Source organism: Leuciscus leuciscus (genome assembly GCF_965113295.1).
Source record: "Leuciscus leuciscus genome assembly, chromosome: 1".
Taxonomy (NCBI): domain Eukaryota; kingdom Metazoa; phylum Chordata; class Actinopteri; order Cypriniformes; family Leuciscidae; genus Leuciscus; species Leuciscus leuciscus.
This window is the reverse complement of record NC_138725.1, coordinates 29,159,272-29,173,092: the sequence shown is the minus strand read 5'-3', so window position 1 is coordinate 29,173,092 and position 13,821 is coordinate 29,159,272.

The following is a 13,821-nucleotide window of genomic DNA, read 5'->3' as shown; positions in this document are numbered from 1 at the left end:
CTGGATGGAGATGAGTGCAGAGAGGGTAGATGGGAGATGAAGTCCTAATAATTAGGAGAGAGGGATCGAATGATGCCAGAGGGAGGCGTTGTAGAGCGTTCTGTGACAGAGCCCCTGAAAAGAGACATATGAAAAGTGGGTGAGATTTTGTAGTGAGCAGGAAGAGCCAACCGAAAAGAGACAGGTGAGATCTGCCGCAGAATTTTAAATGGATCAATGAACCGATGGGATAGTTTTTTGCTTTGGAGCTTAAGACGCAAGTCTCGGGTGGAAAGCCACACCCACTGGCCGAGACGATACTGAGGACCGCCACGCCTTCTCTGATCCGCGTAATGTTGATAATGACGGATGGCACGCTGCAGATGGACATGAGCAGCATCCCAGGTTGCTTCACTACGACGGAGCCAAGAGTCTACTGCTGGGAGGTCAGGAGGTTCTCCTGTCCACGGGAATAGAGGAGGCTGAAACCCCAAGACACATTGAAAGGGAGTCAAACCTGTGGCCGGCTTAAACAGGGAGTTTTGAGCATACTCTGCCCAGACCAGAAAGCGGCTCCAGTCCTGTTGAGTTTGGTGGCAATAAGTCCGCAGAAAGCGAGTGAGGTCTTGGTTCAACCGTTCTACCTGCCCGTTAGCCTGGGGATGGTATCCAGAGGTGAGGCTGATGTTAATGTTGAGTTTGGAGCAAAGTTCCCTCCAGACACGAGAAGTAAACTGCGGACCTCGATCAGTGATGATGTCCTTGGGGAGACCAAATAGACGAAACACATGATTGAGGAGCGCCTCCGCGGTTTGCAAAGCTGTGTGGAGACCAACCAAGGGGATGAAACGGCAGGACTTGGAGAAGCGATCGACTACTGAGAGGATAGTAGTAAACCCTTGAGATCGCGGCAGATCCGTGACGAAATCTATGGCAATGTGGGACCAGGGTCGCTGTGGTACTGGTAGAGGCTGTAAGAGTCCGGCCGGTTTCAGGTGAGATGACTTGACAGTGTTACAAGTGGTACATAGATGAATGAATTTCACGACATCGGGTCGTAGGGTGGCCCACCAAAAGCGATTAGAGACCAACTGAGTGGTGGCTGCAATTCCTGGGTGTCCTGCGCAGGGAGTGCAATGAACCCATTGGAGTACCCGGTTACGGAGTTCAAGAGGGACAAAAAGACGATCCGTTGGGCATTCAGGAGGAACTGGATGTCCTTGCTGGGCCGCAGTGATTTCAGAAATGATGTCCCATTGTACCGGAGCAACGATGAGAGTGGAGGGCAGGATGGATTCTGGTTTAGAAGGCTCACTGGAGCTGTCGAATTGACGAGACAGAGCGTCTGCTTTTCCGTTCTTCGAGCCCGGCCGGTACGTGATTTTAAAATCAAATCTGGAGAAAAAGAGAGACCAACGAGCCTGGCGAGCATTCAGTCGTTTGGGTGATCTGATGTATTCCAGATTTCGGTGGTCAGTGAGAACTATGAAAGGCTGACGCGCACCCTTTAACCAATGCCTCCACTCCTCAAAGGCTGCCTTCATAGCCAGGAGTTCTCGATCGCCCACATCATAATTGCGTTCGGCTGCATTGAGCTTACGTGAATGGAAAGCACATGGATACATTTTAGCGGGGCTGCCGTGGCGTTGAGACAGGATTGCACCCACACCTGTGTTAGAGGCGTCCACCTCTACAATGAATTCCTTCTCGGGATCAGGATGACGGAGAATGGGGGCTGTGGTGAATTTTGCTTTCAAACATTAGAACGCTGAAGTACACTCTGAAGACCAACGGAAACGTCCTCCACCTTTCTGAAGCAGAGATGTGAGCGGGGCCACAGTCATACTGAAGTTGCGTATAAATCTGCGATAAAAATTGGCAAAGCCCAGGAAGCGCTGCAAATCTTTCACTGATTTAGGTTGAAGCCAGTTAACAACTGCTTGGACCTTGGTGTCATCCATAACCACTCCGTCTGCACTGATGACGTAACCCAGGAAAGCGATTCGGGTCTGGTGAAATTCGCATTTCTGAATTTTAGCATATAACTGGTTCTCAATTAGATGCTGAAGGACGGTGCGTACATCGCTGATGTGTGCTTCGAGGGTCTCAGAGAAAATCAGGATGTCATCAATGTACACAATAACACTCCGATTGAGTAGGTCCCGGAAAATCTCATTTACAAAGGCTTGAAACACGGAAGGACTGTTGGAAAGTCCGAACGGCATAACCCGGTATTCATAGTGACCGAAAGTGGTGGAGAAGGCCGTCTTCCACTCGTCACTCTTCCGAATACGAATTAGGTTATAGGCATTCCTTAGGTCAAGCTTGGTGAAATATCGAGCAGTACGAAGCATCTCCAGGGCGGCTTGAACGAGAGGTAGAGGATAGCGTTTTTTAACAGTTAGACCTCGAAAGTCAATGCTCGGCCGGAGACCACCATCCTTTTTTTTTACAAAAAAGAACCCGGCAGAAGCAGGAGACGTAGAAGTGGTGATGAAACCCTTAGCGAGTTGCTCTATGTGCGAGTTCATGGCCTCAGTTTCAGGTTGAGAAAGAGGGTAAACTCTGCCGCGCGGTGGTACAGACCCTGGCAGGAGTTCGATAGCGCAGTCAACAGACCGATGAGGTGGTAAATGAGAAGCCTCCTTCTCACTGAATGCCAGGGCTAGATCATGATAGACTGTAGGTAACTCCATTAAATCCTTACAGGAGAGAGGGCTCGTTTCAGGACCCTGGACAGTGGGCATGCAGTTACTTTCAGGACCCGGAGCAGCAGACATACAGTTTTTCTGACAGAAGGGTGACCACTGAGTAATCCTCCTCTCTGACCAATTTGTGGATTATGTTTCTCTAACCAGGGGAATCCCAGAATTACCGAATGAAGAGGCGAGTTGATAGTGAAAAACTGAATGGATTCTGTGTGCTGCGAATCAATGCAGAGAGTGAGGGATTGCGTGATGAACTGAACCTCTCCTGTCCCCAGGGGGCGGCCATCTAACGCTGCCACAGTCACACGGGGTTCACAAGGGAGAAGAGAGAGGTGATGAGTATTGGCAAAGGTTAAGTCAATGAAATTCCCAGCCGCTCCCGAGTCAACGAAAGCCCGTAACTTAATATCTCTCTCATTGATCTTTAAAGACATCTCTACGTTAAATGAATTTAGAGAGGGTAAACAGGAACTCACCACAGCGGGATCTCGAGGTACGGGTCTTACTGGACATGAAACCCTCAGATGACCGGCCTGTCCGCAGTACATGCATAGATGGTTACGTCTTCTTCTCTCTCGTTCAGCGGCGGAAAGCTGAGTAAAGCCGATCTGCATGGGCTCGGGTTCTGGGCTGGTATAAGACTCATTAAAACTGGATCTGAATGGTGTGCGTCGAACCCGAATAAGATTGTCCAGTCGAATGGCGAGTTCCATGATCTGATTAAGGGTTTTTCCATCATCACGGCACGCCAACTCTCCCTGAAGCTCCGTATTTAACCCCTTACGGTACAAAAGCTTAAGCGGTTCCTCTCCCCAGCCAGTTTGAGCTGCAAGTGTTCGGAAGGAGAGAGTGTAGTCTGCTGCGGTGGAGCTTCCCTGGCGTAAAGCGAGCAGAAGTTCCCCAGGCTCCTTTCCTCCCGCGGGATGTTCGAATACTTCTCTGAAGTGAGCAACAAAAACATCATAAGTAAAAGACGAAAGCTGACCTCCTGACCACTTGCAGTTGCCCACTCCAACGCCTTTCCAGTGAGAAGCGAGCATACGAAGGAGACCCGGCTGTCAAGGAGATGAAGTCCTAATAGTCAGGAGAGAGGGATCGAATGATGCCAGAGGGAGGCGTTGTAGAGCGTTCTGTGACAGGTACTTTTTGTCCCTATCTGCTGTTATAGTTTTTTTAAGATGCTAACAATCCCGGAACTTCAGAACAATCCAGTAATTAAACCTTTGTATGCAGAGTAATGTTCTCTTCTAATGTTTCCCTTAATTTCTGAGAACACTATATATGTTCAAACCAACCTGATCTCACGACCAATTCGTAACAATTCAACAAAGTGGCTAATTCGTACGAATGCATACGACGTCACTCGTATGAATTAGTAAGATTTTTGCTAAATCGTACATATTTTACGAATTGCCCAATTCGTATGAATTCATACGAATGACCTACCCCTGACCCCGCCCCTAAACCTACCCATCACGTGGGTTTAGACAAATCGTACAAATTCGTACGAGTGAGGTTGTACGAATTTATACGAATTAGCCACCTTTTTATCATTCGTACGAATTCGTACAAATTGGTCGTGAGATAGTGTTGGTTCAAACGTAAATTATATAAGTCAATAAATTAATTTGTTCCTTGTTATACATAAGGTTCCCATTGTAAAGTTTGTAAACAATGTCTCAAGTTAATAATGTCCATCTTTAAAACTTTTATATTTTAAATTAAATTTACAAGTTCATCTTTTAACATGCCCTACAGTCACAAGAGTTTTTTCTTCAATTAGCATAGCATATATTTGAATTTCCTTAATATATTGTATACGTTCAAAGTCCACTGAAGCCAATGAATTATTTAATTCATAAAGATTTAAGAATATTTCAAAAGCAAAAACAACAACAACAAAATTATTTTCAGTAATTTCTTACTATAAATTATCTTTACATCCCCATTATAAGGTTCACACTTTGTTATCAGTATTTGGTGGCATCACACACATTTTAAATCCTCAAAAAATAACCCAATAATTAAATCGTCTTATCAGGAGTTCTCACACTAAACGTCTCCTTAGTTAAATCTAAAAGGTATAATCTTTTCTAACCCCGAATTTGTTTGTTACTATAGTTTATACCATGGTCTGGGTGAATACTCGATTCTGATTGGCTGCAGGGTGTCCATTAAAAAGTGATAGAGGACACCTAGTAAATAAACCGTCAGACGTAACCAGGGAAACTAAGTTATTGTTTGTAAAAACTTTAGATTTCGATTGTAAAACTAATTAAAATATAAACTAATGTTTTAAAAATGTGTTATTTGGCAAGTGACCATGGTGTAAGCGGGTTAATGCCCTTCGAGGTGTCCATTGTCAGGTATTAATGGACTTCGGCGGAGGCCTCCGCTGCGCGTCGGACGGTTCACGCCTCGCCGGCGTCCATTAATACCTGACAATGGACACCTCGTCGGGCATTAACCCTTACATAATACCTTTTCACATAATACAATTAAAATATTATTTATTAATTTACAATAATATATTTTGTTTTCTTAAATCAACATGTCTTACAACATAAATACTTGGCATTATAGATGACATCAAATTATTACATTTTATCATAAGTACATTCGTGTTTACAATATCAAACACCCACTTCATTATAGTCCTTTTAGTTCTACAGTTTTTATTTTATTTATTTTTTATAAATCATTAAAATAATAAAGGAATAATATTTACCAGGATTTCCCAAAAGGTTTAACTAACCCCAGCTAAGGTCTCAGACCTGGTGGATGCAGAGCGGCCGTTTCTTGCTATTACAGTCTATCTTGTTTTACAGTCTATTTTGTGACTGAATAAGAGGCATACAAACTATATAGGACTTCTTATGCTATTTCCGCCCCCTTCTTTGGAAGGGTTCAAGATTCAGTCAAGGCCATTTGGTGCTCTTGCATGGATCATAATGAGAGCTTGTTTGTCCTTGCTCAAACACCTGCATGATAAGCCTGCATCCAGAAGTGTCAATCAGGTCAACATTACAGCATTTATGTATGTTGCTATTAAAGGTGGTATCAGTGATTTCAGGCCCAAAATTGTCTTTATCACATTCATCTAATCTTTCCTAACGATCTGCTAGCTGACCGTCCCATAAGCATGCCGTCAAAAAAACGCGTCTCTGTAGGCAGCCTCTGAGATCTGCACACAAAAACAATTGGTTTCACCAACCACTCAAAACCAAAACAAATAGTGTTCCAACCAATCACTGACAGGGGGAGGGTGTTGTGAGGTTTTGAGCCAGCTTCTTCTTCAGCTCTGACTTCGCGTGCAGCCGTGCATGAGCACAAAACCTCACAACACCCTCCCCCTGTCGGTGATTGGTTTGAACACTATTTGTTTTGGTTTTGAGTGGTTGGTGAAACCAATTGTTTTTGTGTGCAGATCTCAGAGCCTAGGCTGCCTACAGAGACGCGTTTTTTTGACAGCATGCTTATGGGACGGTCAGCTAGCGGATCGCTAGGAAAGATTAGATGAATGTGATAATTTTTTGGGGGGCCTGAAATCACTGATACCACCTTTAACACTTGCTTTTATCTGTTTACTGAATGATGCAACGACTGGAGAGCACTTTTTAAATTTCGTTGTACTTGTGACAATGACAATAAAGACCTATACTAATATGTCTACTATTATTTATAATGAGCTAATTTTCATTTCTTATTGTTTGTTATGGAAATGTTATGGTTATGTTTTCTCCACTCTTCTACAAGTTGATTGACCATCCTTGTCCATTTTCTCTCCCATTTTTTTCTTTCTAGTCTTCTTTCTGCATATTAGAATACTGTAATATAACAGATACTGCAATATTTTCCATAATCCTAATCTATTTTATATGACTCATTAAATATTATTGGCCTACATGCTCCATATGCTATCATCATGTATTTGTAACTCTTCGTTTCTGCTGCCAAGTACATGCACACGTTTTTTTTTTCCTCTAAAAAGAAATACTGTCTATTTTAATTTTTTAATTTTATCATGATATTTAGGATGATGTTTAAAAATAACCCAAGTTTTATATAATTTTTCATTTCTCACTCTTACCTCCTAGCCATGTATTATTTGATCTTATTACCATTATCTCTTGGTTATTTTTCCTTCTAGCCAATGCTAGAGTATCCTTCAATATTCTTCACATTATTTAATAAATTTCAAGATATTAGTTTCATTATCACCAAATAAGTCTCCATAACTAGGATTTGCTTCTATGCCATTTTCTAAATTACATTCTTACACAATTCATATTTAATTTGTCCATGAATGTTCTTCTTAAACTTTGCTAAGACTGACTATACTGTTGCAGTGTTTGCAGATGTCTTTCCATTTCCCCCAAATATTCCAGTTCTAACTTCTAACCAAATACTTTTCTCTCTTATCGTCAAAATCTTAATTTCCTTATAATGTTCCTTTAGGGTGGATTCACCTTACAGTGAATAATCTTCGTTTACCTTCCTATTAAGTATTTCTATCAGGACATTCACTTTAAAACATCTTGTTCTTTCCGTTTGTAATACTCATATCATTGTTTTTTTTTCCTCCAATTTTTGACCCTAATTTACTTACTATACGGTGGATTCATCAGGCAAGATTATGCAGAAATGAGAATCCCACAATTTCAGTAGTTCCATAATGCACTATTCAAATGTTCTTCCTTTATGTGCTATTAAATATATTTTTCAACTTTCTATCTTTCTATCTTTTATTTGCAGGGTGTCCATTAAAAAGTGATAGAGGACACCTAGTAAATAAACCGTCAGACGTAACCAGGGAAACTAAGTTATTGTTTGTAAAAACTTTAGATTTCGATTGTAAAACTAATTAAAATATAAACTAATGTTTTAAAAATGTGTTATTTGGGGGGGGGCACGTGACCATGACTGGCTGAGGACGTGTTTTCGCTGAGCTCCCGCTCCCACACAACATTAACTAGATTTCCTGCAACTTACTACACCCCTCTTAGCTTAAAACAGCAACTACATAAGTGGCAACAAACAAATTAACTTTGCTGGTGGTTAACCATGTCGAAACAGACGAAAATTCAGTCACGGAAGTTGACAAATACTTCAGCTGCTAATGCTAGTTCAGCTAGCGACTCCCCATTACAAGACGATGGGCCTCTGCCTATTGTGGACACCACGACTCTGATCCGCGAGGTAACCCAAAGTTTTACTAATGCCATGGACGAAAAGCTCTCTAAATTCTCAGAGACTCTAGAAAAAATCTCCTCAACTTTGGAGAGCCAGTCCAAACGTATCACCGCGGCGGAGCAGCGAGTTTCGGACGTGGAAGACACAGTGGCCGGGCTGGAGCTAAGAGTCGCCGAAGCAGAGAAGAAAATTAAGACAATGGCAGATAGCATTGATGATATGGAGAACCGGAGCAGGCGGGACAATATCCGTATCCTCAATCTGGAAGAGGGCACGGAGGGGAAACGTCCTATACAGTTCTTTGAATCTTGGCTCCCGACTGTACTCGGCTTAGAGGGTAGCCCCGGTACTAAAAGCCGTATTAAGATCAACCGGGCACACCGCAGCTTGGGTCCACGGGGAGCGCGTCCATGTCCGGTGATTATTAAGCTTCACAACTCCAGAGACAAACCCAGGATAATGGCAGCACTGAAGGCGAAGCAGAACCTGGAGTACGAAGGCAAGAAGATCCTTATTCACCAGGACCTGTCTACTGCGGTTCGAGAGAGACGTCGCACCTTCAATAGCGTATGTCAAGCCCTCATTGACAAAGGTATCCGTTTCAGCATGCGATTCCCGGCTACACTCACCGTGAACCACAACGGTACGGAACACAAATTTGAAACACGGAGAGGTGCAGAAAACTTTCTCAATACGCTGGAATAGAGTCAGAAGATGACTCCGATCTGTGATTCTCATCTGCCGGTTTGCTAAGGACTGAGTAAGTTTTATTATATATATACAGAAGACTATATATTCTAAAACTATTATTATAGCAAACTAAAACAGTTTGCATGAGAATTTAAATGGGTTCAGAGTCGAATTGGTTCAACTATGTTTCTTCCTCTATTAAGATACGAGGGATTTGCGGTTACTGATAATTTTGTAGCTACAGGAACTTTTTGCTGATCTGATTGATCAGAATAATAATGTGCTTGTTAACTTTATGTTGTGGGGGTGGGAGTGAGATATGGAAACTGTTTTGTTTTCCAGAAGCGATTACTCCCTTCAGCAGCATGTGCTCTTACAACACTACCCATTGGGTAGCTTTTTGTTTTTGTTTACTTGGTTTTCTTAGAGTTCTGACGTTATCCCATCTGTTGGAGATGGGCATGTTTATCCCAGCACAGTTTATCTGCCCAATAAGTGTGAACTGCAATGTGTTTTTTATTTTTTTATTTTTTTATAATCTTTTTTTATATTTTTTATATATATATTATGTTTTATCTACCCTAAATGGATCACTCTTACTTGCTACCCGATAAGTAGTCCACGTCATGAGTAACACAAAAGTTATTACACTAAATGTCAAAGGTATTAATCATGTGGTGAAGCGGCGGAAAATTCTCTCCATGCTCAAAAAAGATAAGGTACAAGTGGCACTATTACAAGAGACCCACCTCACTGATCTGGAACACTTGAAATTAAAGCGGGACTGGGTCGGCCAAATTTATTATTCTTCATTTAACTCAAAGAGTAGAGGAGTAGCAATACTTATCCATAAAAATCTTACATTTACACTTGATAAAGTCATACAAGATACCGAAGGAAGGTATGTTGCTGTTACTGGGTGTCTGTATGGAGAACGTGTTCTCATAGGAAGCGTCTATGCCCCCAATACATTTGACAGCTCGTTTTATTCTAAATTATTGGCTGACATCTCCTCAATTTGCCCTCCATATGTCATACTTGGAGGGGATTTTAACTGCGTTTTGGCCCCAGAAATGGACCACAGCCCACCTAAAACTCTACCCCCCACCAAAATGGCCCAAGCTACAAAGGGGCTCTGTTCAGATCTGGTTTTATTTGATGCATGGAGGGTAATTAACCCACAAGATAAAGACTTCACATTTTTCTCTCGCCCTCATCACTCTTTTTCGAGAATTGATTATTTTTTTGTCTCGAGGTTAACCCTAGACAAGACTATAGTCTGCTCTATTAATCCATGTGCCATCTCAGACCACTCATCGGTCTCTATAGAACTCATGCCACCTTACTATAACCCCCTATCTAGACACTGGCGTTTAAATACTTCTCTTCTAAGTGACCCTGCATTTTTAACATATTTGGAATCACAATGGGACCTTTTCATTTCAACAAATGATTCACCTGAGATCTCTGCGTCTACTCTGTGGGAAACAGGCAAGGCTTTCCTGAGGGGAGCCATAATTTCCTATACTGCTGCAAAGAGAAAAAGTACACTGGCAAAACAAATAGAACTTGAGCAACAAATTATAGCTCTGGATAGGGACCTCAAGACCACAGCCTCATTATCCATACTTAAAAAATTAGAAGCAGCCCGCTCTGCCCTAGACCAACTCTTGTCCCAAAAAGCAGAATCGGCCATCTTTTTTGCTAAGCATAGATTATTCGAATCTGGCAATAAACCTGGGAGGCTCCTGGCTCGACTAGCCAGGGGCCAGACAGGGCCTCATGTTATACCATCGCTTAGGGATAGTAAAGGCACAGAGCATTTCGAAACCAAAACCATGTGCACAATTTTTAAGGATTTTTATCAAGAACTATATTCCTCCGAATGCCAAAACACTTCAGAGCAGAGAAAAAGATTTCTTGATGGAATACATCTTCCCACTCTGACTGAAGATTGTAGAAATGACTTATGTAGACCAATTACAGCACAAGAAGTTACAGAGACCATTAAATCACTACAGAGTGGGAAAGCCCCGGGTCCGGATGGATTCGGTCCTGAATTTTATAAAAAGATGATCAAGCTGGTGGTTGGACCCCTGACTAACATGTTTACTGAATCGTTTGAAAGAGGCACGCTTCCACCAACTTTAAATCTGGCCCACATCTCTTTGATTTTAAAAAAAGATAAGCCTTCTGATTGTTGCAGGTCTTATAGACCAATAAGTTTGCTTGGTGTTGATTGCAAAATATTATCAAAACTCCTGGCTAGAAGGCTAGAGGAGATGATACCTGTCCTAGTTAGACCAGACCAGACTGGATTTATCAAAAATAGATATTCTGTCTCTAATGTTCGAAGGCTCCTAAACATAATACAATTTTCACATATTACAAAGAAGAGGGTCCTGGCGGTCTCATTAGACGCTGAAAAAGCGTTTGACCGGGTGGAGTGGGAGTACCTTTTTGATGTTCTTGATAAATTTGGGCTGGGCTCGGATTTTATTCAGTGGGTTAAGCTTCTATACAGGTCTCCTGCCGCCCGGGTCATGGTAAATGGTTCGGTGTCTGATATTTTTCCCTTGAGTAGAGGTACGCGTCAGGGTTGTCCCCTCTCACCGCTTTTATTTGCACTTGCTCTCGAACCACTTGCTGAGACTATTAGGAATCACAATGGACTGTCCGGTGTAACTTTAGGAGACATTGAATACAAAATATCACTTTATGCTGATGACATATTACTGTTTATCACCAAACCAGAGAATTCTATACCCGTTTTGGTAGCAATTATATGTCAATTTGGTCAAATTTCAGGGTACAAAATTAACTATGACAAGTCAGAGGCCCTGCCACTGGGTGACTTTGGAGACCGTGCAACCCTTGTCAATTTTCCATTTAGATGGTCGAGTGCTGGCTTTGTTTACCTGGGCGTCAGGGTATCAGCTAAGCCTGATAAAGATGAACGTGCTTCCCAGAATATTATATCCAATGCAAATGCTACCACTTAGGATTACTAGAAGGGCATTTTTAGGTATAGAAAGAGCTCTTTCAAATTTCATATGGCACGGAAAGAGACCTAGATTAAAGATGAAAACTTTACAATTACCCGTTAACAGAGGGGGTCAAGCCCTTCCCAATTTTTTGTATTATAACTGGGCCTGTCATGCACGCATAATATCAGGCTGGCTCAATCATTTTCTCCACCAGGAGGGAACCCTGGTTGATGCCTGGTGCTGTGCCCCCTTCTCCCCCATCAGTCTTATTTCAATTAGCAAAGGTGAAATCATGGCAGAGGTTAAAAATAATCCCATCATGCTTAACACTTTAAAGACTTGGCGTGATATCACTAAACATGTTGGTCAGAGAGGCTTTTCATTAGCATTACAACCTATAACCCAAAATAAAGCTTTTCCTCCTGGTGTGGGGAAAAGTATTTTCAATTTTTGGTACTCAAAGGGGTTAAGATTTGTGGGTAATTTATTTGAAAACAGTAATTTTATGTCATTTTCACAACTTCAGAATAAATACCAAATACCACACAGCCACTTTTTTGGTTTTCTTCAGGTTAGACATTTTGTACAGTCCAATCTTGCACTTTCAACAGACCAATCAATAGAGAGTCCAATTGATGGCCTCCTCCTTACTTTTAATTCAATTGCTTCCAATAACAGAAAATTTATCTCACTCTTTTATGGAAAACTGTACTCTCTTAATTGTGAGTTTACCCATTAACAACAGTTGCCCTGCAGATAGAGAGAGCTGCTCTAAATGTAGATTCAGAAGGAACAAGACTGGTTCTGATTTAACTGTTTTGTGAAAAATTGAACTTAGCTCCTGAGAAATATTCCTCCAATACCTGAGTATTAAGGGACATTGCCAAATACAATGATAGTAGGTCCCTACTTCTTTCTTACATTTCCTACAGAGGGGAGAGACTTGGGGGTTAATCTTGTTTAGAAAATGAGGAGTGCGCTGCAATCTATGCAATATCCTGTACTGACTCTCTCTAAGTCTATTACACATAAACAGTTTCTTAACAGATTCAAATGCATCTGACCAGATATCAGTATCAAGATCAATCTCCAAATCCTTTTCCCATGACTCCCTGCTTTTGTTAACAGTGTGCACCTGTGAGCTCTTTTAGCCGACTAAATGCCTTAAATGCATCAGGGCTGAAGTGACGGTTACACTTCCACGTCTTTAGGGAGTTGTACTCGTCCACAAGCAACTTCCCACTCTTTTCGTATTTTTTCTCCTTTGGAAAGCAGTGGAGGCTTACATCACTCCCCTTATTTCCTTTGGATTGGAAATTGCAACCAAACGCTGCACAATGTGGCATTATGTTAACGTTTAGGATGTAGCTACAGTTTACAGCGCCATTAGCTCACCTCTCTCTGCTCTGAACGCAACCAATACACGTCATCGACCCAGAATGCACTGCGCGCGCCAAATAATGGCTGCCTTCGTAGCTCAAATTCTGTAAAACACTTTGAGGATTTTTTAAATAACGAAAATATTTTATGTATTTATAACTATGTATTTTGTAGGAGAGAGCGTTTGTAGCATATTTAGGCCTATGTGTCTTAATAATCAGGGTTCCTTTTAAAGGTACCATAACTCATTATCATAACAGCATTTTTATTTAATTTAAAATGAAAGACAGTCAAAAAATATCGTAGATTGCGTACAAATGTTATGTGTGCCAGCAAACATGAAGCTGCGTGGGCGAAAAACATCTAAACAATTTTAAGACTATTTTGGCTATACTAATCGCTGGTCTAATTCAGGGCTAGCCAAGCCGTTAAACGTAGACCACTGATTGCCTCGATTTCGCCGGGTGGGCTAAGAGCAGACTGCACATAGACCGTCCAATTCAGAGCTAGTGACTAGACCGTCCATGTCATGAAATGACACTTGCACCTTGTAGATATTATTACCAATGCAAACATGATGGGATATCCACCACCATCTCATGCGCTGCCTGGCCAAAAAACACTTTTAACCCCTTAAACACTGAGGCCATTTTTGGAGTTTTTTGTCTGAGTGACACACAAAAAAGTAAAGACTCATTTCAAAACTATAGAGAGGAGAGTCAAAAGGTAGATATCATTTGTTAGGAAACTTTTTATATTTTTAGAAAATATAAATTTTTATTACTTTTGGACAATCTAATGCTGAGAAAATGCTAAAAGACAAAAATATTAATATTATTTTTTAATAATTTACATATCTTTCTTATTTGAAATGCAATAATTCA